Source organism: Oculina patagonica, chromosome 5, assembly GCF_052425735.1.
Source record: "Oculina patagonica isolate OP01 chromosome 5, crgOcupat, whole genome shotgun sequence".
In the NCBI taxonomy this organism is placed as follows: domain Eukaryota; kingdom Metazoa; phylum Cnidaria; class Anthozoa; order Scleractinia; family Oculinidae; genus Oculina; species Oculina patagonica.
The window spans coordinates 350,429-375,572 of NC_135762.1; the positions used below are offsets into that span (position 1 = coordinate 350,429).

Below are 25,144 nucleotides of genomic sequence, written 5' to 3' on the forward strand. Positions count from 1 at the left end.
GAAAGACGATTTCAGTATACCCTTAGCTTATATAAGCGGAAAACAGCTTGTAACCTGAATCTAAAAACAGATACGTGGGGCAAATTTCCGCACCTTGCATTAGAATCACGGACGGTCGTCCAGCGAGCTCTCGGCTCTCTCCTGATGCATAAATGTAGAACATACACTTTAATGTGGTTCTCTTTGATCAAGTGTTATGTTAGCTGTAGCTTTTTTGACAACCTAAGATGCACCATTTTTACCATCACAAACAAGATCGCGTGGACGATTTTCCAGCTGTTAGTTCAAGGAAATAACATTTTTTATGTCTTTTTAATTACTTTTCATTTTGTCAGCTGTGTTTCCTGCAGGTAACGTTTACTTTGTTAAGTATTTTTTAATACACCACACACGTGTAATACAGTGTATATATATAGTTCCTCTGGCGAGAACATTCACTCCCACACGGAATTCCCACCACTTTTAAAAGCGTCACTGAAGAGAGTAAAAACACTTATCTGAAAACGCCTCCGTAGACTGAAAGCACTTTTTAGATCGAAAATAAATCCCTAGTTCGAATCGAAACACTTTCACTGAATGAAAGTAATTTAGTGGCATTGGTGAAGCGCAGCCACCCCCCCCCAAACAAAAATTTGGGGGCTCAACCTCCCCCCCCCCACACACACACACACATTTCAGTGCCGAAAGTAATCCCAGCGCAGCATAAAATTGGTTTGTCAAGACACAAATCGTTTTATCAGGATCGTCCTTGGAGGGATAATATGATGTAGGACTTTCAACAAAACTCATTTCTCCAAAACTACTAGGAGAGGTCCTCAAGCTGTTAAGATTGTATTTTTCATTACCTGTGGCATCAGTGACTTCAAAGCATACATTTTCTGCCATCCGACGTCTAAAGAACAACCCAAAAAGCGCCATGAAGTAAGATTTGTCTGAACTGCTTATAGTTATGCATTGTCACAAATCTATTGCGAACACACCGGACACAATACGAACAACTGCGCCCCGCTGGAGGGGTGGGGAAGGGGTATGCGCTAGGCTTGGAGTACGGTGCCCCCCCCCCCCCCCCCGCACGTTTCAAAACGCTCTACCGCCTCTGAGTAGATTGAAAACACTTTCACAGATGCACTAAAAAGCACTTCCATAGGGTATAATAATATGGTAAAATTATAATAATGAGGTTTTAAAACTTTTTTGAAAAACACCTTTGCAGATTTGCGAACACAAGAGATGCTGAAGACACTTCAAAAGATTGAAAACACTTTTACTGTACACTTAAAACTGTAAAAACTACGTCCGTGACAACCCTTGCGTTCAACACCTTTTATCCATTAAAAGCATTTTCAAACTGATACAAACAAACAGATAGATCAAAACTACTTTCAGTAAAGGAACCAACATTTCAATATATTGAAACTCATGCAAGGAGGGACAGATAGAACACTCAGTCAATGGATTGAAAACGCTTTTGTTAGTAACGAAGATTGAACTGATGTCAAGCGCACTAGAGCAGCATGATTCTGCGCAGAAGAATTATTTTACTCCCTTTACCTTTTGCGTATCTTCTCGAATCTTGCAAAAACCGATAAGTACCCGAGAAGACCTCAGGGGTGGAACTAATGTAATCTTCCGTACCACCCTCTGGATCTGAATAATTCGGGATCTTCAGGAAAACTCCGAAGACGACACGTTGGCAGTACAATAGCATTGCCAAGACTGTGATACGTACAAGACTGGTATGACTGTGGCACGTATAGCCAAAACTGCGGTGGACTGTGTTAACAGAAAAAAGTGACATTGGGGATTCTGAAAATTTTGTTTTAGATCAAAACGGCACATAACATGTCATCGCCTTTCGATTAATTGATCTCGTTGTCTGCTTGACAGTATACTGTATTGTTTGGAGAAACTGAATGTAAGTCGCTTCCGGGAATTTACTAAATTTTCAAAAAGAACAGTTCTTCAAGAGGCATATAGCAAATTTAATTAAATAAAGAAAATCATTTTATTACACTCGTGTTTTTAGTACACAAACAATTCAGTTTTCAATGGCAGTTAATTATGTACACTTCCTTTGTGCTGGCTTTTACGTTTATTTATATGTATTTATAAACGTTTTTCTTCATTTCATAAATGTTTGAATAACTCGTATTTTTTCCTCTGGTCTGTGGGGGTTCTTAAAGGGGATTCATGTAAATACAAGACGCCTAAAGCTTAATGCTTAAAACCGGGCGGTTGATGTTTAACTACTTTATTAGACAAGTACAGCAAAAACTTTTAAAATACCATTTAATTTATATTGAGTAACACGCAAGTCTGTGGATTGCTTGTCCATGCTTGGACAAATTCCTGCTTAGGCTTTCAAATTTTTATTTTTCTTCCGAATACTGAATAACCTAGGTATTGAAAACGTTTTGTGTGCAATCTTGAATAAATGAACTCAAACCAGTTAAATGGCAGTACAAATGATCTCCGACCGAAACAAACAAACAATTTCGTTAAAAACTAAGACGTGTTTTTACATGTAAACATTTTTAAAAATGTACCACACCAAAAAAATGGGAATAAGAACAAGATAAGAAAGCTTTTCAGCTTTCAAACATGCAAGCTCTTCACGTCAATTTTGGGAAGCAGTCACGCAAACGCAAGTTCTTGATTGCGTGATTCATTGCAGGTCATTTCTCCATCACACACATGTAAATTAGGAGTTGTGGCACAAACCGTGACAACTCGCTCGGCTCGCCCTGGCTCGCCTCGCTCCTTGTCACAATTTGTGTCCACAACTCCTAATTTACATGTGTGCGCGGAACGCAAGACGCCTTTCTTACCCCCCTCGCGAAACTAGTTGCAAAAAAAGACGTTTAATCCCAGAAAACTTAAGAAAAAGAAAGCTGCAATCGTTATGCAAAGCATGGTTAAAACTAACAAAAAAATCGGGAAAGCAGGCGTGGAAATGGTAAAAAAAAGGAGGAAAATGTGAGTGGCTTTCACATTCCTAACTTCCTGAAGCAGATTCGCCGGACCCGACAGTGTACCAATCGTTGTATGGCGCCATTGTATTAAATTACAACCAACCTTTAATTGCTGTGCCAGAAACAATTCCAATTGAACAAATGCTCTTATTGAGTAAACGAAGATGGGAAGAGGGAGAACTGGAGAAATTAACTTGTCTGTAAAGAAAAACTTGAAAAGATCTCGTGGAAAAGCTTTTACAACCTACAAAAAAACTAAAGAAAATGAAGAACAAATAACAATCTTTTTAACAGACGAGCTGATTGAAAAATTAAAAAAATTAGACAGCAGTGTTGTCGCAAACGTTTTAACAAGCTAAACAAGACTTGCACGCTCCGGTGAGTGCATAAATTATTGCAGCAACACAGAAAGTCACAACAATGACTTTGATTGCGTGGGTGTATTGCTGTCAAGAAACGGAAAACCCCCTTGACGTAATCTAATTGTTTTTTTTTTTTAAGGAGTTTTTAGAGGACAGAGCTCAGTTATAGAAATGCCGTCATGGGTGCATTTTTAGAATATAAACCGATAAATAGAAATGGCGTCAGGGATGTATTTTTTAAGCAAACACCATAACCAAATTTTGGAACCTAAAAGCCAAAAAAATAATATTTTATAAGATAGATCATATTAAATTGAACTGTTTTAACAACCAGACAATTGAAAAATAAATCCTGCGTAAAAATTATTTTTGCTTATACAGCACATTCCAAATCGCACAATAGAAAGGACATTCCAAATCGCACCACACATTCCTGTTCGCTTGTGATTTTTTTTTTCACGAAAAAAAATTTTTTTTAAAAACGCTGAAAATCAATGGCGAATCGGCATGTTTGGCATGTGTGTGTGACGTACCGGAAGTCCAGAATATTCTAAAGCGACATGATTGTAAACAAGCCGATGTGTTAATCAAGCTTTAAACGGCTAAAGCAAAAAAATTGAGAATCAACTGGCAAAAGATTAAAAATTGGTAGAAAAGACTCTTGATTGAAACAGTAGTACAGAGAGTATTTGACAAAAACCACAGCCGGTGTTTGTCATTGGCGATGAGTCATGATATTACACCGTCTAAAAATATCATTCGGGTAATACCCCGACTTTGTCACCCACGCACGCAAACACAAAAAAAAAATTTGCATGCCGCTGTGGGTCACGCAATTTCTCGCTGTTCGCTTCAACTTAATCGTATTTTTTGCACACTCAGATTTAATCCTTTCGACTCGGCTGAAAGTCACTTTAAGCACGCTTTAACCTTTTATTTTGCCTCGTTCAGGCAAACAACAACCTCTCTTGTGATGTCTCGAACATTTTTTTGCAACTCGAACGACAATGCTTCCATCACAAAGTAAACGACAAGATGAGCGCAGACAATCATTCTTTTATAAAATGAAAAAATGTTTTATTGGACTGAAATTTTATTTCGAAATGTCGGTGGCACTTTCGAGAAGTTTTTTTTCCAATCTTTTGCGTTCTTCTCTCTTGATTTCTTCCCGAATTTTTCCGATGTCTGGCTGGAGTGAATTTGTTTGTTTTTTTGCAAAGTTTGAGCGTAAAGTATCTTTAAGTTGGCGATATTTTTGCATTTCTCGTGTGATCAGTTGAAACTCTTTGTCAGAAACAAGATTATCATTCAGAGCTTGTGAGACAGAGCTGTTTATCGAGTCATGTTTTGCAACAGCCAGAGCGAGGATTCTTGAGTGCTTATTAACTTTACGTTCAAGCTTTTTGTTGATAACTGACAGGCCAGTGGAAGCTGCGCCAGATATACCTGCTACTGCTGCAACAGGAACGCCGATAACAATTCCAACACCAGTAAGTGAAGTGGCAACAGCTCCAGAAGACAGAGCTGCCGTCACGGCGCCAAGACAGACCACGGAATAGTGAATAACTTTCCGGACTTTTTTATATTTTTTTAACACAAGCCTGTAATGCTCAGCTTCAGCGGATATTTCTTTTTCAATTTTACTTATTTCAGTCAGCCGAAAATTCTCGGCATTTGTTGGGAGGCTTGGATAAAGTTGTGTTTCTTCGCGATCACCATAAGCAGGGGCACTCGGGAGAACATTAGCAGATGACATGGTCTCGTATACATAAAAGTTATTTTTGTATTTAATTTAATTCAATTCCAACTCATATGTAAGATTTGTGCCGTTAAAATCGAATGGCTTTCCATTCTCATCTCTAATCGAAAGAGTCAGAGATGATACATTTTCTTCAGCAGAAACGTCGCGCAAGACGTTAAAATGTGTATTTTGGTAATAAACTTTTTCATACGGTTTTCCACGTATGCCAAAAAACGCTAAAAGGCTTGATGGCTTACCATTTAGCAAGCTTTGTTGCTTGTCGATAAGGTCACAGTTGATGAAGTAATTTTTAGGATTTGAAACATTATTTACCTCAATTGTTTCAAAAAATTCCTTTTCAATACTTGCGTAATTCTCAAACCCAGGCAAATTAAAGAACTTAATAAGACTTTCATTCAGTCCAAAAGCTTTGAAATTGGGCTCTTTTGCTTTTATTATCAATGAACGACCTGCAATGCCTTTTGTTACAGAAAACATGTTTTTCTCTGGAAATCCTTTTTCAAAAATACTCCCAATGTCATCGAGTGAGAAGTTTCCTTGCCGTATATAACGCGCCTTCTCTTCCTTGTTCACTTGTTTATAAAAAACTATTCCATCCTTTTCCAAACTATTCCAGCTGTTGTAAAGAGAACAACTTAAAAGCCGGATATAGCTTGGTTTTGGAATAGGCTGGTCAAAATAAACAGTGTTCGGATTTTCTTTTGTGGTGACAGTCAGCACAACCATTTTTATATTAAATAAAAATAAAAAATGTTTAATATAAAAGAGGACCATGGATGCAAAAACAAGAGGTTTTATGAAGTGGATGAAAACCCCAGAAGCAACTACAATTTCTGAAGCGGCAAAAGACAATGCATGGAAACCTTTTCTTGCAAAATATCCAAACGCTGACCGAACAAAATTTGTTGCACAGGTTGAGTTCGCGTACAACCACACAGCAACGGCAGACATTTATTACAAGGCAGGGCAAGGCCATTTGATAAATGTTTTTGGCTCTGACAGCAAATATTGGAGCCCAGAGATGAAAAAAGCACTGGGGGTGAATCAAATTTCAGGCGGTTTTCCACAACAGCTGTCACCAAGCGGCGCAAAAGGCTCATCTTTGCCAATTCCCGCGGTTGGATTTCACGAAGCCGCACCAAGTTTGAAAAAAATATTTAACAGCCAAATAAACATCTACGTCACACCAGACCAATATTTCACAACGAAATTAAGAGAGATTTTTCAAAAAACAAAACTGAAGCATACATCAGGAAAAGAGTCAAAAAGGTGGCTTGCTAGCCAAAATATGGCCTATTGGCCACAGCAACTTAACTTTGCTGTTTGGTGTGCGACAACAGGCAGTGGGGTAAGCCGAGAAATTTTCGATGAAGAACACTCATCTCTTAGCTTGCCACCGATTGTGCGAAATTTTTACCTTTTTCACGTTTATTTCACGATAAGGCGAATATTGTTTCAGATGGGGGGGATTCAGAGCGTAAGCGCCTTGCCTGGCGACCCAACGTTTAGCCAGTTTGACAACAAGTACGACGTGGCTTCTTACAAAAGAATATGCGCTGAGTTCGGTGTCGACCCGTCAAGCGATTTCCGTTTCACAACAGGCGCAAACCACGGACTTGGTAACGTTTATATCTGGATATCAGGGCATGGTATACAAAAAACTGGAGCAAAATACCCCGATTACGATAAATTTTCGGATGAAGGTGGAACTGCAAGCAAAGGTAACTTGATTCAATACATCGAGCCAGACGACGCTGCATATGCACAGGCAGACTGGTTTTGTCCTAACGGCACTGAAGGGCTTACTCAGGCAGGTTTGTCGAGAGTAAACCAGTCGATAGAGGCTTTTGTCTACTGTATTCTCGGTTCGCAGGTGAACGTTCGAAGTAGCATACTTGGAACAGGCGGCCGTGCAAAGGAAGCGCAAAGTGAGTTCCTCGTGTTGGTTGAAGACGCTATAAGGCAACCTGATCTGGCAAAGTCGGTCCAAAGATACCAACTAGCCATCGACGAAGCTAAGGTTCGGCTTAACCTTGCAGTCTGCCCAGGTGCCTGGCTGATGCCCGCTCGAATGGTGATAAACACAGAAAGCGTTGTTGGCTACAATAACCAGCTTAAGCAGGCTGTTGTTGGGATGAAATTAGGAGTGAATGATGAGGTTAATAAAGCTACAAAAAAAGCAGCTCTTAAACTGATGGCGGGAGGAAAATCAAAAATCAACCCACCAAACAGCCACCCTTCAAATCCTATACACAAGAGCGTCACAGCAAAAAAAAATCAGGCACCCGCCGCAAGCGCTGCTGAAACACCAGCTAGCAACGCGCAAAGCGCTAAAGCTACGAAGGCCGTAGCCAATGATTCACACGAAATAAACAAAGCAACTGTCGCTGTTGGCGCGGTTGGAGCAGCAGCTTTGCTCTACACCCTTATGCGTTAACGTCTCTTTTTGATGTATTTTTCAACAAGAAAAGCAACCACAGCAAGGATAAGCAGCCAGGTGTGCTCTGCAAGAAATCCAATTACTTGACCAGCGGTTTTGAAAAGAAATTTCGCAATCGAGCCAATGAGACCAGGCAGAGCTGATGCTACCTTTGAGCCAATATCACTTAGGCCTTTCCCCAACGCTTTGCCGGTTGCCTTCAACGCGTTTGTAATGGCTCCAATAACAGAACCAATCGTGACACCAGCAGCCAGAAGTATTGCTGTTAATGTCACGCCATGTTTTTTGAAGATCTCTTTGATCCTCTCACGAAGTGGAAGCGCCCTTTCTCTTTCTGCAATCTGCGTTTGTAAACGCCCGAGCTCCTCGGTTCTTTCTGCGACTCTGTCTTCCGCTGCTTGTTTTTCAGATGGCGAGGCATTATCATCTTCAATAATTTTTTTGTCTTCCTCGTTTTGTTGTTTTATCTCGGCTTCTTTTTCTTTTAAATCATCCAACCCTTTTGTGTTGTTGAGATTTTCTTCCAAAGTGTTTCTTTTGCTCTCTTGGGCAGCGAGGACTGCCCTTAGTTGGTCGCCTTTTTTTTGTTCTTTTGCCTTATCTTTTGCCAGTTTTTCAAGAGCAGCAACTTCTTTTTCTGAGTTTTTTACATCAGCTTCAAGATTTTTATTTAATAGCTTAAGTCTTTCTACTTCTGATTTATTTTCAACAGCTGACCCAAGTTGATCAATAATGGCGTTATTTCGCTCGATTTTTATTCTTTTTTTTTCTACTTCTTCGATGGCTTTTTCTTTTTCTGATGCGATTTTTTGGGACTCTTGAACTTGGATTTCAGATTCTCTTAATCTTCTATTGGTTTCTCGTATTTCTTCATTTTCTTTCTCAATAAGTTCTTGTGCCATTGGTCCAAGTTCTTTCCTGATTTCTTTTGTAAGACTTGGATTTAGCTGTTGTTTACCACCTGTACCCCTTTTGGTGGTGAAAAGGTCATATAATTTTTTACCAGCTCCGGCCATTTTTACTTGTAATCTGCCCTTTAGACTGTAAGAAGCTTCAAGATTTGTTGATGAGCTTTCTGGAAACACCCCTTTTAGAGACTTCCATGCTTTTTCGCTCATTGATTGCGCACTGTCAAGCAAAGGTGTTTCTTCGTAGGATGTGTCTGGCAGCCCGCTCTGTTCGTGCTGCATCGTTTGCATTTCATGTTGTTCACCCCCATGGTAGGGTGTGGATGCCTCCCCGGGCTGAAATGGTCGGGTTGTGTCGACCTCTTGTTCCTCTTCATCATCGTTATCACTGTTGTGGTCAAGATCTCGGTCCAAATCATGGTCCTCGTATCCAAACTCACCACCACCTTCCGCCATCACGTAATTTATATATATTTTCAAATTAAACTTTTCAATTTAACAATAAAACCAATCGAGAGATGGCTGCTGTTCAAGAAAACCTTCGACCGGGACGCACAGAGAAAATACTCGGCGCACTGAAAGCCGAGCGCGCGGTAAAACGAATCACTTTTGACCGCACAGAAGCCAATCCAGAGGAAACGTTGTATGTTTCAGTGCCCAAGCTGAACGAAAACGAGGTCATTGTGCCTGGCTCGCTGGCGCTGCGCTTCAACATCGACTTGAGCGGAGGCCATGCCAACAACTTTCTGGTTGACAACGTCAGCCGAGCTCTGGTCGACGATTTTGTTGTAAAGTACGAAGGCACCGTCGTGCAGGACACGGTTGGCTATGGCATCTACAAAATATTTGAGGATTTTTTCCTTTCGCAGGAGGAGCGCGACGACAGGGTGCCAGAGGGCATTCAGAGCGAGGACCTTAACAAAATTCGCTCAAATGCTGGCGATAAGAAAACTTCAGGAGTCGAAGCAGAAAAAAAGCTGAATGAGCTATATGGTAATAAATACCGCATCCGTCTGGATCACCAGATTTTAACTGACCATGGGGCATTTTATCCTCAGGCACTATACAACGATCTTGTGTTCGAACTGAAGCTCGCGGCAGCCGAACATGTGGTCAGAGGCTCAGATACAACAAAACTGAAATACAAGTTGACAAACATCCAGCTGGAGTACGAGATGATAAGAAGCAAGGAAATTGCAGATGAAGCGTTCAGCGCTTATTCGGGCGGCAAAGAGTTCGCTTACGACCACATCCAGCGTGTTAAAGTGGTGACTTTTGCAAAAGGCTCCGACACACGTCTGAATCTAAGGGTCAACCCGCAGAGGAGGTCCATGAAAGGTATCTTGCTCCTATTTATTGAGCAATATAACAAAGGTGCAAGGAGCTCGGAAAAGTACATTAACCCGGACCTTACAAAAGTAAGCATCACTGTCAACGGCTCGCCAAACATGCTGTACAACAACGGCATCGAAGGAATGGACATTTGGGGAGAAGTTAAAAGATTCTACATGAAAGAAAAAAATAAAACGCAGCACATGACTCTGCAAAAGTTTTACACAGAAGACAAGTTTGGCCTTCTTATTGATCTGCGTTCCATGGCTGACCACTCGATGCACGGAAGCGGCACGCGCCTTGTGAACACAAAGGACGGTGTCCAGCTTGAGCTAGAGAGGAAAGCAAGCGGCTCAGGTAATTTGAACTGCCACATTTACGTAATCAGCGACGCCCAAATGAATATAATTGGCAGGCAGTTAGAATCTGTACTTTTATAATTTTTTCTTTGAAAAAGTGTACCTTAGGTACATATACGAACGAAGATGGATCCTGCCAATATACCCTTCAACGCCCTCATTGTGGGACCAACGAACTCAGGAAAAACAAGATACGTGGTCAATCAGCTTTGTGGCCCTTTCCGAGGCAAGTTTGACTACATCGTGCTCATCTGCCCGACGTTCGCGCACAACAAGACTTATTATCGCTTTGCTGAGGAAGATCTTCGATTTTTTGTTTTAATTTGTGAGCAGCACGAGGTTGAATCTTTGTTAAGGCTTTCAAGATTTCTTTTTGAGGGAACGAACACGCTTATCATCCTCGACGACTGTGCTGCTTCGAAAGATGTAAAAGGAAGAACAGGGGAGTTGGTGAATCTTGCTTTCTCTGCTCGCCACGCAGGTTTGAGCGTATGGGTGTTAACTCAAAAATTGACAAGCATAACATCCTCATTCCGCGAAAATGTAGCGGCAATCGTTTTCTTTTACACCCCCTCTGCCAAGACCACGAAGGCAATCTTTGAGGATTACGCTGGCGAACTTGCCAATGAGGATTACAAAGAAATCATTTTAAAGCTAAAAAAAAATAAGTTTTCGCATCTTGTCATTTCTCATCGCCACCCTTACGGCACAAAATTTTTTTATTGAACATATTTTTTAGAGTAATAAATGGCTGACCCGTTCGCAACAACCTCACCCGATGCTGCATGTGAACAAGAATTAGCTTCCGTAATGGAACTGCTAGGAGCTGAACCAGAAAGTACAGAAAGCGCTATGGCACTCATTCAAGGCCCTGACATTCCTGCTTTGCGTGAACAGCTTGCAATCCTTGTTTCAATAGGAAAAGCCAAAGAAGCAATCGGTGTGCAACTGACACACGAGCAGGTAAAGCGCTTGACAGATAAAGAAGTTGAAAAGTACTTAAAGAGATATGAGGCATACGTTGGATCCAAAACAACCGACAGCTTGATTGACAGCTTTATTTTTCTTGTTACTAAAGTCGTTGGTATGGCCGTAAATATCAAGAACGTCAATGATTATCAGAAGGAACTCAAAAACGACTACATTATCAGTAAAGAGCTGTCCACTTTGGCAGGCGGTCTGGCTTTGAAATGCGGCCGCTTTCTTGCCGTTGCAAATGCTGCGCTCATCACAACAAAGCACGTTGATTTAAACGAAGCTACAAAGTCGCACACTTCGCTGTGCGAAACCAAAGGCGCTTCCAAAGATGCGGACACAAACACTACTGAAGATTTTTCTGAGCAATGCTAAAAAAATGCTAAGTAATTACTGAACAATGCTTAGCAATTGCTTAGCAAAAAATCTTGCTGAGCAATTTTCTATTTAAATATTATTTTTTTTTTTATTATAAATGGCCGAGCTCGAACAAACTCCGATCGCTCAAGAAGAACAGAAACAAGTTACTTCAACAACTCCAGCAACAAAGCCTGCCAAAAATCCAAAGCGAGTTGCTGCTGGCAAGCTTGCAGCTGAAAAAACAAAACAGGCTCGTGAAGCACAGAAAAAAGCTGCTGTCGAGGCTGCTGCAATAATTGCAAAAGAAAAGGAAAAGAAATCTGCATCTGCTAAGCGAAGTGTAACACCACCGGCCGTAACGGAACCAGCTCCGCCCGAGGCTCAGCCGCAATCAAGCGGTCTCACCACAAATCAATGGATATCTTTGCTTGGTATCGGCGTTGCAACCGTTACAACTTATGTGAAACGCGAAGACATAAAAGCCTTTATAAACGAAAAAAGAAGTCCAACATTTAAAGCTCCGCCAACTCTTATAACTGATGACACACCAGGGGTCCCAGAGGAACCCCGCGCTTTGCGCGTTACAGCAGAAAGTATTGGAAGGGTTGCAACGCGTTCTTCAGACACGCGCCAAACGGGCTCTAGAATTCCGCAACCAACAAACCAAAATGGCTCAAAAAGAGGAATCCGTCCGATGGATTAAAAAAATTATTAAATAATTTTCATTTAAACATTCGATTTTTTAAAGTATACAAAACACGATGACCGACACGAGGACATACACTATGTCTGTCCCAATGGATTTTGGAAACTTTTTTGTGCTTTCTATGCTTTCAAAATGCTTTGAAAAAGATGAGGTACGAGCAACAGCTGCTTTGAATGAGGGAAAAGCCTATTTAAACCGGCTGGAACCAGAAAAATTAAAAAATTTTTATGCAATTGCTGAAAAATCTGCGCAAAGTTTAAACGTGTGTTATTGTGATTTAAGAACGCTTTTAAAAGAGTATGAAAAAATAGAAAATGAAGAAAAAAGAAAAGAGATGATTGTAAAAGCAAAATGTGCGGTGTTTGCTGAAATGCAAAAAATCTTTAATTCTGCGGTTGATGATCTTGGTTTGACCATCGAAAGTTTTTAAGAAAGTGATTTCTGTTTTACTTTCTGACTTCAGCAATTAACTTTTTTTTTATTAGAACTCTTTGATGAGATTAAAAGAATTTATAAAATTATTTTTCAATTTAAATATTTATTTTTTATTTTATAACAAACACCATGTCTGACAACAAGCTCGTGAAAACACTCATGGATGCCGCCACCATTACAGGTCTCGCCGCCGGAATCGGCTGGGCTGCCAAAAAAGTTGTGAAAGAAAACTTCACATCTGACCCAAGCAGCAGTTTTATGAACTATGTAAAGTTCACAGCCGTCGTGGCTGGCAGCGTTGCACTTAAACAGTATCTCGAGGACCAGAAAATTCTCCCCACCAATTAAAAAAAAATATCATAATATAAGAACAAAAACACACAATGGCAAGCGTAGCGATTATGGCTGGCGGAGCTATCTTGAACGCTGCTGCTTTCATTGGCGGCAACTATCTTGCTCGAGCTTTGGGTGGCGGAGATGACGCCGCTTTGAAAGAAAAAGAAAGACACGACAAAGCTCTCGAGGCTTACCAGGCAGCGTACGCGAAGTACTCTCGCGACCGCACGAAGCTTCTCGACTGGATCGAAACCAACAATGAGATAAAACAGCAAGCGAAACAGAACTTTACGAACACAGACTACGCTTTCAAACTCTACAACCAGGCACATCCTGACAAACAAATGATTCCTCCGAAAGAACCCAAGTTCTCTGATTTTTATCAGCCAAGCGAGCAGCAGAAACAAGGTGAACTGATGTTCGTTGGCGCAGGCGCTCTTGCTCTTGGGTACGCTGCCTTTCGGTTTCTTTAAACGTTTCTTTTTTTTCTTGTATACGCATGGATGCAAAGATCTCGAAAGTCTACTATAGCCCCCAGGGCTACTGGAAGGGAATTGCAGCGATAAAAAAATTAGCCGAGGCTGCCAAGGTTTCCGAAGATGCCGCAAAAAAGTGGCTAGTTAAGCAGGCCCTTTGGCAGATCTACCTTCCGGCACCACGATACGTTCCTCGCCCAAAATTCGATGTTTCTACCCCTAACGCGGTCCACCAGGCGGACCTTCTTTTTCTGCCACACGACAAACTGCCGCGAGGGCGAAAAGTTTACAAATACGCGCTGACTGTTGTTGACGTTGCCAGCCGTTTCAAAGAGGCCGAGCCTTTGACCTCCAAAGATTCAACTGAGGTTGAAAAAGGTTTTCAGACAATTTACAGGCGAAGTGCACTAAAATGGCCACAGATGCTGCAAGTTGACCCTGGTCGCGAATTCATGGGATCTGTTACTAAAGAAATGGAAAATCACAAAACCTATATTAGACGCGGGCGTGTTAACATTCACAGAGATCAAGCTATTGTTGAACGTTTTAATCAAACACTGGCAGGGCGCCTGTTTGGCTATCAGTACGGTGTCGAGATGACCCTGCCATCTGGCCAGCGGTCGACAGCGTGGGTAAAAAGGCTACCCGAAGTTGTTGCCGCTCTGAACAACGAAGTAACCAGTCTTACTGGAAAAAAACCTGCTACTGCAATCAAAGAAAAGGCTGTTTCGTCCAAACCGTCCTCAAAATATACAAGGCCTGTTGGCAAGAAAGAAAAAAAACTCCCCTCTCTCGTTAATGTGCGCTTTCTCTACCAACCTGGCGAGCTGGAAGGCGGCGTAAAAAGGGCTACAGATCCGATTTGGTCATTAAAAGTCTACAGCATTGAAAGGTCTGTTACTAAACCTAATCAGCCAGTGCTTTATTACTTGCACGATGGTCCAAAGCGCGGCTTCGTGCGTGAAGAATTGCTTGTTATTCCTCCAAATACACAGTTACCACCAAGCACTTAGTGCTTGAGCCCCTTGGGCTCAGAAAAGCTATAAACGTTCTGTTTCGCAAAACTTATACCCGTAAGCATTTGTATGTATCCCATCATCCGCTATACATCGCTTTGAGTCAAAAGGCGACAGCGAGACTTTGTTGAGATGCATTCCGTAAATCTCATGACCCTCGCTTCTAAGTATGTTCATTCCATGCCACAACTGCTTTGTTCCAAAAAGCGTTTCCTTATACTGTTCATGTTCAATTTGCTTCTTTATCACACACTTTTTTACCCCCTTTGCCTTTTTTATATTTTTTTTGTCTTCTGTCATTATTGAATACATTTTTGGCCTCAAACAAACACACTCTGAAATTAGTTTTCCTGCGCATTCGTCTTTCATTTTTCCCAACACCTTTTTGTTTTCGTTTGAATAAAGTGAATGCTCTTTTGGGTAGTCGCTTGTGTCATAATTGTCAATGTTTTTTGCCATGTCCGCGTAAACGTCTTCTGTTTCTATCTCAAGCAAAAGGCTGTCTGTGTCTGTATACAAAAGCTCGCAACGCTCCCCGTACTCCTTTTTCAGATGGTTGTAAAAGAAGTCATACATGCATAGCTTGCTTACGTCAAGGATGGTCATGCCTGTGTAGACCGGTTTATTAAGAAAAAGCCTGCTTTTTCGCATGTCTATTCCAACTAGATCGTTTGAAAACATTACATGCCTTGAATACAATGGGCTTGCAACTAATTTTCTTATTTTCTTTGTTTCGTCGCTTCGCGCTATTCTTATGTCTACACGGTTTCTCAGGTTTTCCATTGTTTTTCCAAAAACCGAGTTATTCATTAGCTTGTAAAAGTTCTTTTCAAAGTCGTTCTTTGCTTTTTTTCTGAATTCTGTGTTCATCCGGATGTAGGGCTCCATCCAGCATTCCTGTTCAAACTCTAAGACCCTGTGCACTTTTTTGAGTTTCATTCCCTGTTTTAAATAAAACTGCAAGTTTCGGTAATGCACGACGTAATTGCTTTTGTCTTCGAGAGTCAAGACAAGCTTTTCGCTTTCTGGCAGTTTTAAATCAAGATTTTTTATTATTTTCTTTTGGTAAGGTGAAAACATTTCTTTGTTTATTTTCTTTTTCTCTGGCGCTAATGGATAGCTGTTTTGGGCGTCATGCAGCTCTTTCGGGTATTCTAAGTCCACCTCTAAAATCCATCCAGCTTTTGCAAACTCTTTTTTCGTCATTATTTCTTTTTCTGTCGGCATAACCTTTTTCCATCTAAAACCACTTTTTGGGAGCGGCTTGCTCATTGCCCACCCGTAAAGGTTATTCGCATCGAGGTAAATTATGTATTTTTTTGGCTGGCTCGGGTCAAATCCCTCAACATAAGGGTTGTTCGCCTTTGCATATCTCTTGCTTACCATCGAAATTCCGCCTCTTAATCCCCTTTCAACAAAAAGATGCATTTCATAGTCCGTAAGTAACTCAAGCTCCACGCCTGTCTTTTTCAAAAGTGCGTCCCAAGAAAGGCCTGGCGTCGTGTAATAATTCGCGGGATCTAACCCGTACTTCTCAAGACAGATTTTTCGGAAGTTTTCAAAAACGTCAGCCAACAGAGAAACGTCTGTCTTAACGTACAAATCGTGGTAGTCGCCCAGGGTCTGGCAGCCAAAGGTTTCCCACACGTTTTGCGCGTGTTTGTACTCTTCATCCGTTATGTTCTCATCATTAAGTTTGCTGTAAAACTTTTCTTTTTCAGGCAAACTTGTTTCGCTAAATCTTTCCCATGAGTCCATGTATTCGTAAGGATAGATTCCCTTTTTGCAAAGAAGTTCAAAACTTTCATCAGACTGTGTTGAAATAGATTTTGTTATATTTAATGACTCCTTCGGTGTCGCTGTTACAAGTGAATCAAGACTTCCTTGAAGAAAGTTTAAGCTGTCAATAAAACGCAGTCCGCCAAATGAAAATGTGATGTATTTTTCCATGTTGTTTGCGACACATTTTACCTCTTTCTGTGCCTCTTTTGAAATCTTTGACATTGCCTGCATTAAATGGTGCGCATCATAGCCCCTTAGGTTGTGAAATACAACTGGTATTTGGACATTTTTTGGATTTATTCTCATCATCAAGTTACAAATGTTGTGCGCGGCTCCTCGAAACTTCCCTGTTATGTGGCAGTGGTCCTTTACCACATCTTTGTAGTTCGGCTGGATAAGCGGCTTGTGGCACTTCAAACATTTTTTTTGGTTTTTTGCGGCCACTATGTGTGTGTTTTGTGTCAGCTTTTTTAGCTCATAGTGGTGTTCGGTACCAAGGCTTTGCTCCGCTTTTTTCGTGCTGTAATAACATTTTTTGTGAAGCTGCCCAAAGTAATTAAGTTCACCATAATACCCAATCCAAACCGGCAACGAGTCTAAAAAGTTTTGTTTCATCAGCGTTTTTTCGCAAATGTGGCAATCGGTTGCATTTTTGAATTTTTCCCAGTCTTCCGAAGTCATCACAAGGGGTTTTTGCTTTGACAATTCAAATCTTATTTTTTTCTCTTCACTTAAAAGGCAGTTCAAAAACACTTCAACGGCGTTTTCACCCCTGTAAACGTAAGGTTTTTCGTGTTTGCCGTCGCTCCTTACAACTGTGTAAGCAAATCCACATGCTTCGTGCTGTTCTGTCTTTTCTGTGTAGCTTTTTTTCTTCAAGTCTTCTAGTTCTTCTCCTTTATCTTTCCTCTTCTGGCGGTCCTCGGGCGTTTCGCGTTTACATCCTTGCATCTTTCTTAACAATGCCTCAAAGTCGGCGTAAATTACAAAAGGCGCTTTCATTTGTTTTTGATAGTTTTTAAAAGAAAGAGTGTTTTTCCCCTCTTCCGGCATTTCGATTCTTGTTGGCCTGCCGTTAACTCCATTGCAGTTTTCTTCGTGCTTTTCGAGCAAGTCTGCTCTTGTAAAACCGGTCAAGCACATCATGCAAAAGTGTTTTTTGTTGTGTGATTTAGTCTGATCGTAGAGCAATGCGCTTACTCTTTTTATAAAACAGTAGTGCTGAATTAATCCTGACTCAATTAACATAAGGTTTATACGGGAAATGCTATTTTCTTTTTTGCTTGTTCTGAGAGGTATCACACAGTCGTCTTCCCATCCAAACACATTTATTGCAAGGTTGTTGTTTTTCGCCTCAAGCCTGTCAATCTGCTTTAGAGGCGTTGGAAAATCGATTCCATTGTAGTTTATTCCGTCGTCAACTGGGTATCTGCTTGTTCTTTGCGGATTTTTCCCATCTCTTGGCGGAAATAATGCAGCTCTCAAAGCCCATTTCAAACATTCGTTATCCCTGTTTTGCACGTTAATAACTGCTTTTTTGTTTGCCAATTTTGGTGGTAAAGGCAGATAACTCCCCCCTCTCAATGGCTGATAACGCGCGACATTGATATACGCCATTTCTATTTTTTCAATTTTCCACCCCGAGCCCTTCTCTGACCAAGCCTCAATTTCTCCCTTTGCTTTTTCGATAAATCTGACAAACTCTTTTTCGATTTCTTCTTTGGTGTTTTTTGAAAACACGTGCGGTTCTCTTTCACTGAAATAGTGGTTCATGTGTTGCGTAACTCTGTCTCTTTGTATCGAAAATTTAACTTTAAGTCCAAAGCTTGCTTTTAAGCTTCGTAAGTCATCAATTTCGCTTTCCAAAAGATCATAAAACTTTTTTTTGTGTTTTTTTGCAAAAATTAAAAGATCTTTGTTGTTTGTGTCAGTTTCGGGTATGTCCATTTTCCATACTCTAAGCCATTCGTTAAAATCGGTGTGGGCGAGTGAAAAAGACAAATTTCTTTGGGGGTTTCTTTGAAATTCACGGAGGTTTTCCTCCATCTTAGCTTGCAAAACTTCTGACGAATATCTTGCGGCAGCCATCTGTTGCATATACTAAAGAAAAATATTTGTTCAATTGAAAAATAAATCTAGCACACAGGTGGCGCTCTCTGTTGCTGCGGGCCGTTAGAGGTGCCGCCAACGCCTTTTTTGCAACTCGTTTCGCGAGAGGGGTAAGAAAGGCGTCTTGCGTTCCGCACACACATGTAAATTAGGAGTTGTGGACACAAATTGTGACAAGGAGCGAGGCGAGCCCGGGCGAGCCGAGCGAGTTGTCACGGTTTGTGCCACAACTCCTAATTTACATGTGTGTCCATCGCCGTTCGGTTCCGACTGAAACTCAAAACCCTTGAATGAAAAACAAAAAATATATATTTTATATTCCTCGCTAAAAAGAGCGGAGTAACCAGAAAATTACAGTATTGGCTCCTGCTCGAATAAAACGAGTAACATAAATAATAAAAAAAACGAATAAAACGAGTCAAATATCAAGAATAACAGAAAAATTTCTAAACAAAATTACAAAAGAAAATAAAAAGACTAAAAAAGGGCATGCATTAGACCACATGTATTAGATAACAGATGCTGTTTAAAATCTTAACTAAATGTGAAAAAAAGATTCAAGATGAGGCGAAGAAACATTTGAATTGCATTAAAAATTTTGAATCCTTAAAAGCAGTGAAAATACTGATGCCGTGATAAAATTTAATTAATTATACGCGCCAAAGGGCAAGTTTTCATTTTTGCCGTCTATTATTTCACACGATGGCTTTACCGATTTACATTCCATTCTAGTTTGAAGAAATTATTATATTATTACTTTGCATTTCCATTTTGTTTTGTGAGTTCTTGAAAAGCGTGCAAGTAAAGTTTTTACATCAAGAACAAAATAAGGTTCTTTTGTTGTGTAAACATTCAATTCGTCTGTGACACACGACTTTGTCGGCCCAACTGTACACGGATGGAAATAGACAAAATGGACACAATTCTTGCTAAATGAAAAGCATCTTCAAAGTAGAGTCTGGAGCCGTTTTTAAATGCAGGAGCTTGCTGCAAAAACATCGACCTCAGCGACCTGTCGAAACAATCACCGGTTTCGGACTCCAGTACTCGCTTGAGTCGAACGCTTGAATAAAAACACAAAAATATATCTTTCACGTTTAACAGAAATCGGGGTATTAGATAAAATTTTAATTGCTCCTGCTGAGTAAATATCAAAAGTGCGGGATCTGAATCCTGGCCAAGAAAGCGGCCGAGTGAACTACTACGACAAATAACGCAAATATGTAAACATCAACATGGTGCCTCAATCTATAAATAGATGCCGTGTTCGTTTCAAAAGCCCAAAAAGGCAACTATTAAACACAAATGTGAAAAAATAAAAAAAGAAACATGAAAACGTTTTAGATGAATTTTTATTCAAGATGGGGTCAAGAAACATTTTAAAAGGCAAAAAGATTTAGAAAATTTCAAAAACGTGAAATTTTGCATGCCGTGGTAGAATTTAATTACATGTATTAAATTACCCGCGCCAAGATTTCATTTTCATTTTGCAGACCATTTGTTTTACTTGCTGGCTTTGCGGATACCTTCACAAATACCATCATAGTTCGTAGAAATACTATACATTACCATTTTGTTGACTGAAGTCTTGGGAAGTGTGTAAGTAAAGCTTTTACATCAAGAACAAAAATAAGATTATTTCGCTGTGCAAACATTCAATCGTCTCTGATACGCGACTTTGCCGGCTCAACTGTACACGGATGAAAATGGACATAATTTTTTCTATTAAATGAAGAGCATCTTCAAAGTATTCCGGCTCAAAAATTCTCTGGCTACCAGCCCTTTTTTTAAAAGCAGTTATGCGTGAAGCTTGCTGCAAAATCATTGCGTGACTGACGTAGCAGTTTTCAAAAAAAAAAATAATAATTGCTTGGACGTGTCAAAAAAATCACCGGTTTCGCAAACCAGTACTCAAACGCTTGAATAACACAAAAATATATATATTTCACGCTTAAGAGAATTGAGGGTATTAGATAAAATTTAAAATAGGAGAGTGATTTAATAGCTTCTGCCGAGTAAACATCAAGGGTGCGTGATTTGAATCCTGGCCAAGAAAGTGGCCGAGCGGGTCTGGAACGATACGACGAAAAAATTCCGGGCGATTTATGAACCGGGCCGGCCCAGTCTCCCCGCCCGGTTAATAAATCTCAGTTACTCATTTTTAACTCGGAAAAGAGTTGTAGTGGGCGAAGTGAATTCACTCCTTCACTCCTTCACTCCATCACTCCTTCACTCGTTTCCTGTTAGACATATGCACGCAATGCGTGCAAGTGTTTTAAGGCCTCTAGAGAATTAGACCTTTTCTCTGATACCTAGATTTCTTGTTAAATTACATAAAATTAACATGCTTAGTCACCAACCGAAATATTGTATAAATGTCAGTTTTCTTGAAATAATATTATGATATTTATTCAGCTATAAGCCGAGACCGTAAACCTTTGGTTTTTTAGAACCAGTTAGAAAAAAACTAACCCAAAACACTCAGCTAAAGATGAATTTATTTCAGTACGATTTGGTGAAAAAAAATCGCTCGACTTATAGCCAATGATATTATTATTATTATTATTATTATTATTATTATTATTATTATTATTATTATTATTTTTCGTTACCTTCAAATAACAAAAAGGAAAAATAAAAAGAAAGAAATCAATTTGCAACAGATGGGAACTCTATCTCTTGGCCTTTCGGTCTGCTCTCGATCAGTATTTGATGACAATCAAAGTGAAGTAAACAGAAGTTTGAAAAGTATAACATCATTTTATTAGCAAACCTTTATTTGTCAGTTTGTTGTTTTCGATTCTTGTTTCATAATAACTTTTCCGAGTTTAGTGGCTTATAGCCACTTTTAGTTATTACCTTTCGGCTATTCCCATTGTCAGCTAAACCGGGCAATTTCGTAGTCTTGTCAGAGTAAGGAAGTACTAAGTCGAGTTTAGCTTTCAGTTGCCATTTAATAAAAGTTTGGCCGTCTTGGAAGGGAAGTTAAAGTTTTGCCTTTTAATAAAAGGTTGGCCGTTTTGTCAGTTGTCAATTTGCAGTAAAGCTTTTGGTTGTTTTTCAGGTTGTCAGATAACCCAACCGGATCCAAACCTATGTCTGGAAGTTTCTGAAAGAATATTAAGAGTGGCCCTTCGTTGTAATTATTAAAAGTGAAATCAAAATTTCTTTCCGTGATATTTGTCACACAAATTGGTTTAATGAATTGCACCAACTGATTAGGTCAATTTTTTGAATAAAGATAAAAGATATCATTATTCTCGAATGATAAATTATACTCGGTGTTGTACTGTCAACTGATTGAATAACTTACTGTCTTGAATTAAACTTGCTTTCCACTGCAAATGAACACTTTTTTTCACACCTTGTGTGAATTCGGGAAAATTTCAGTGATCGAAAAAGCTATAATTATGCTTTTAACGTAGAATATAAATTATGACTTTATCATTCTCAACATAAAGTGACGAGTGAGTTTTATTAAAATTGGACCGACAAAGACATCAAATAGGCCGACAAACCCTCCAAGCGTCAAACGGTTATGTAGTTAAATCTCAATCATTTCTAAATAAATAGTCAATTGAGTATAAAATGAACAACTTCAAATGAAAAATATTTTCAGTGAAACATGTAGTCCTCAGCTGGTTTTTTCATTACATTTTAATTTGAAGCAAATGTAGAAATGATTTAATGCCCCCAACAGTTGATTTCTGAGAAAAGATATGACAACCCGAGGTTATTTTGGGAGTAAGGGAGCAATTGACGATTTTAAATGACTCTTGTATGGTCATCTATGGTCATCGACTTTGGAGTGCATTACTTGATAGAGAGGTTTTGAGACTATTTTAAGCATAGGCAGGAAGATAAACCAAAGGATTCCTCATTAACTTTCCTTCAGTACAAGCTATTGAGTTGAAATTTTGAGACTATAAGATTTAAACTAAATAACAGTTCTAGCCATGTATCCTACTCAGAGTTTTGTTTCTGTATTGGATGTAAGTTCTTAATAGAACAAATGGCTACAAACTTGAAAAATTGAGCTAGGTAAATTAACAATCGAGGACCTTGGTTAAACTATAAAGGAGTTTATTCTGTTTAGGTTCAAACTTTCTTCTGTCACAAAGCGACGCAGTGTCGAGTGTTGGTATAATGTTTTCCTGAGCTTCCTAGCACACGTTTTATAGTTCGAGGCGTTAGTTCAGTGTACTATACACGGGCACACATCAAGATGTGCTACTGAGAAAGTTGGATTTAAACTGTATTCTTACCTGATTTTGCATTGATATCCAAACGTAATTAAATCTGAACGCATACAGAGAGTCATGAATAACTTGTACTTTGATCACGTTCACAAAAAACAACTTTTTTTGCTTACCTCAAATTATTTCAACGGCCGGAATAAAAACATGTACGCATCGTTTCCACTCCAAGACTGCCCGGCGCTTCTTGGAAATAGCCTTTTAAATTTGTGTCGGTCAGCTTTATTGAAGTAATGTTATTTTTTTCGGGCTCTATTTAATTTTAGTTCCGATCAAATGCCAAGTCTACTTCTCCGTCTGTGTGGCAACTTTCAAAAGCCCGGGGCTTTTTCATCATCTTTGTAAATAGCGGATGTTTGGTTTGATAAATTGATTCGCGGTTCGGATAATTAGACGAAATGAAATGTCGGAATCATTTTTAGAGCTGAAATGAATAAGAACAAGCTATGGAGAAAGCAATATATTGTGTATCTTGAACTAAACGCGATGTGACATGTTTTTTCTTACATTTGACGTATATTGTTCTTTTTTGTTCTACTCCCCCGGACAGTTCTAATGTGAAAAATAATTTGTAATAATGCCGGATCGTTGCATAATTCGATCAAATAAAACATTGAGCTATCTTAGCCTCACTATGTTTTTGAACCGATAAGTGATGTTAAAGGTTTTTGGGTTTTTCTTTAATTAAAACATCAATGTTTGGGTTATATTTTTGCCGATACCTAAAGCAACAATTATTTGTTCCGAAGAATTGTTCTGGGCTGTGATATTTTAAGCATTTATTTAGTTGTCGATTCTGATTGGTGTGCGGGAAATTGCTAAGTTGATCAAATCAGTTAAACTGACGAAAAAAATACTGAGTTAATTCAGCTGAAGTATTTTAACTCACTCGTTGTAAATTTATCAATAAGTAGTCATTGTTGACCTTTTTTTCGCTCTTTCCGTTATTTACCAATATCGACGATTTTGTTTAATTATCCCGCAAATAAAATTTCTCACTTTCAATTATAGGAAATGGCAATATCTTGCGACAGGGAACATTTCCGCGCGATAAGAGTGACAGTTTTAATATTTTAGTTTAGACACAAACAACACTTTTTTCATTTTAAAATTTGACTTGATTCAGATAACGCTGTATTTTTACCAACACGCCCAGGGGCGTAGCCAGCTTTTTGAAGAGTTGTAGGCCTGGTCAATCAGCCCGTAAGGGCTGCTTATCAAGGGGGTTGGGGCGAAGGAGGTCCGCCGGAGAAGTTTTTACGAATCAAGACTCTTCAAGAGTCAGGGGTTTGAAGAACATTTTTTATAAGCGGCTTTCGATTGTGTAATACGCGACGGTAACCACAAAAGGGGCTGTAAGGCCCCTCTTCCCTTGGAGGGTCTGGGGCATGCTCCCCCAGAAAAAAAAATGAAAATTAGAAACTCGGAAATGCTATTTTTAGCATTATGGGCATTAAAAGAAAGTGCTGTTGATGATTACTTTATTACATGAAATTTTCGCGATAAAAGAGATCAGATATTTCGCGACACTTTAATTTGGCGATTTTACGAAAATGTCGTATCTATCCAAGATTTCAAGAGGCGCTGAAGTCTTCGTAACTGTATTAAAAGACAATTTATACATTTAGAGATACAAGTAGATACAACGATGAGAATTAATTGTTACATCCACAAAGAACGTGGAATCTAAAATCATTAAATGGACAGTTTGATGAATGCACCAAAGAAGTGTTGCTTGGACATGGAAGGCAGCAGTGATTAAGAACTTCCTTTTCTAAACGTTTTATAAGTAATAAATTCATCCTTTCTCCAATAATGGACACAATGACGGTCACTCAATTTTCGCGTTATTTAATGTTTACGACACTTGTTTTTCGCGACAATTTAATTTCGCGATATTTTTAAAATCGCGAAAATCGCGAAATTAAAGTGTTGCGAAAATTTCATGTTTTAAGGTATTTTAATTGACCACAGAAATAGCCTGTTCCAGGCGTTCGGCTGGAACAGGCTAACACAGAAATCAGTGAAAGGTTCCGGCAATTCTACTTTTTTATAAAAAGGTTAACTCTCATTGTTAAAAACGGCAGAAAAATCAAGTTTCTGAATTTAGTTCACACAGTACAAATGCGAAATTGTTGTCTTTTTTGTTAATGCTAGTCGAAAAGGTTGAAAGTTGAAAAAGGTACCCATTTTTCCAAAAAATGCTTGTATTGTTAGCTTTTGATTAAAAATATTTGCACGTCAACATTGTCCGCTTTTTATGCATTTCCTTCTGTTAAAAAAAAAGCTGCAGATAGAAATGTCCATCTTTTCATTGCTAAGAAGCGATGTTATGGTTACTACAAAAAAGATACCTTTTTTAAGTTAAGAAGCAATCTTATCAAAAGCGCGAAAAAGGTACCATTTTCTCACTTAGAAAGAATCTCATCGAAAGTGCGAAAAGGTACCTTTTTCGCTGCATTTAGAAATGACGTTTTTTCATGCTATTGGGATTGAAAAAAACATTTAAAATCTTTCTGATTGACAGGTGTCAACCGTTGACGCCATTCGGATGAATA

General features: G+C 39.3%; 1 protein-coding gene across 1 annotated transcript in view; it reads right to left on the reverse strand.

Moving 5' to 3' along the window:
• Positions 1–22,993, reverse strand: part of LOC144654557 (adenosine receptor A3-like) — a 35,206-nt gene extending 12,213 nt beyond the window's left edge. The window contains exon 1 of the mRNA XM_078514716.1: positions 22,703–22,993. The gene's annotated coding sequence lies outside the window, so the exon portion shown is untranslated. The remainder of the gene's footprint in view (positions 1–22,702) is intronic.
• Between the last annotated feature and the right edge of the window lie 2,151 nt (positions 22,994–25,144).